Source organism: Tarenaya hassleriana, unplaced genomic scaffold (assembly GCF_000463585.1).
Source record: "Tarenaya hassleriana unplaced genomic scaffold, ASM46358v1 Cleome325, whole genome shotgun sequence".
NCBI lineage: Eukaryota > Viridiplantae > Streptophyta > Magnoliopsida > Brassicales > Cleomaceae > Tarenaya > Tarenaya hassleriana.
This window is the reverse complement of record NW_010966418.1, coordinates 41,454-43,512: the sequence shown is the minus strand read 5'-3', so window position 1 is coordinate 43,512 and position 2,059 is coordinate 41,454.

Below are 2,059 nucleotides of genomic sequence, written 5' to 3'. Positions count from 1 at the left end.
TATAAGTCCATCTCTATTGGTGTGTGACCCTGTAGGCCTATTCTAAGTGGTAGTGACTTTAGGAACTTTTCCCGAACCACAAGTCATGGTTAGCCTCTAGCAAGACGCCATGACCACCCATTTAGAATTGAGTTAGAGGTGATCTAACCAAGGCATTAACAGCTCGAATTCTGATCCTTTGTCTCACGATATCATAAGTTGAACAAGGGCATGATTTGAGCCACCCTTCAAGTTCAACTGCTTTCTCGTCTTGGCAAATCGACTAATAAAATAGATGCAACTTCATCTATAGCATGGCCACGCGTTTTCATAGTTCGATTTCCACGAGAGGGCCCAGCGATATCTCTCCTGTTAAGAAGGTGACAAGTCCCATATTGCATGTCTACTATCTCCATATGATTCGTGAACATGTCTGATCAACGCCGTTATAATCATCCGGTTAAAGACGACGTTTGACGCAGTCAAGACACGCCACTCCTCATATCAGATACTCTAGACATCTCAGGTAGGAGGATCCATAAACGAACCGCTGTATGAAATTCAAGTCATGACTCTGTCCATGTGACAATCTCATGCGGGTCATCCAGTCACTCGTACACAACGAGTACCCATGATTGTGACATGCATCCAATGCATCGATCACACCTCATGCTAGTCTTAATTCAACATATTTCCCACAATGTTGACTGACTAGGGAGTTTAGAATCATTCACTAATGATTCAAGGATGCCGAAATATAACAAACATGCCAATCATATAACGGGAATGTAATGCATTCATAAATCAATGAATCAATACAAAGTCAAAAGGTCATATCACGGATCATCCTAGAGCATTACAACCAACAATCTCCCACTATGCTCTATGATCTATCCTACAAGCATCTAATACTTATACCCTTAACATGACCATCATGTTTTGACGAAGGGAGAGGCTTCGTCAATGGGTCGGCAATATTATCATCTGTCGACACTCTGCTTATCTTCACGTCTCCTCTGTCGATGATTTCTCTGATCAAGTGAAATCGCCTGAGTATGTGTTTGGATCTCTGGTGTGACCGGGGTTCCTTAGCTTGCGCAATCGCACCATTGTTGTCACAATACAACTCAATGAGATCTGCAATACTAGGAATGACGCCCAGGTCTCCCACGAATTTCCTGATCCAAACAGCTTCCTTAGCTGCATCCGATGCAGCTATGTACTCGGCTTCTGTAGTCGAATCTGCAACGGTTGGCTGTTTGGAACTCTTCCAACTGATAGCCCCACCGTTCAGGCAGAAAACATAACCTGACTGCGATCTGAAGTCATCTCTGTCGGTTTGGAAACTAGCATCGGTATAACCACTTATAGCGAGCTCGTCTTCCAATCCGCCATACACCAAGAACAAATCCTTAGTCCTTCTCAAGTACTTAAGGATGTTCTTGACCGCAATCCAGTGAGCCTCACCTGGTGTAGACTGATATCTACTAGTCATACTCAATGCATATGATACATCCGGACAAGTACACAACATGGCGTACATGATGGATCCAATTGCCGAGGCATATGGAATCCTACTCATGCGCTCTTGCTCATCCTGTGTCTTTGGACACTGAGTCTTGCTAAGAGCAACGTCATGTCCCATTGGCAAGGCACCCCTCTTGGAGTCTTGCATCTTGAACCGATTCAAGACCTTGTCAATGTATGTACTCTGACTTAGACCAAGAAGCCTTCTCGATCTATCTCTATAGATCTTGATGCCTAGAATGTAGGCGGCTTCTCCTAAGTCTTTCATCGAAAAGACCGATCCTAGCCAGGATTTTACTCCTTGCAAGGTAGGAATGTCATTTCCGATGAGCAATATATCATCCACATAAAGTACAAAGAAGACCACTGCGCTCCCACTGACCTTCTTGTAAACACATGACTCATCTTCGTTTTGCAGGAAGCCAAACATTTTGACTGCCTCGTCAAATCGAAGATTCCAGCTCCTCGAAGCCTACTTCAGTCCATAAATGGATCTCTGAAGCTTACACACCTTCCTCGGACTCTTAGGATCGACAAAACCCTCGGGTTGTGT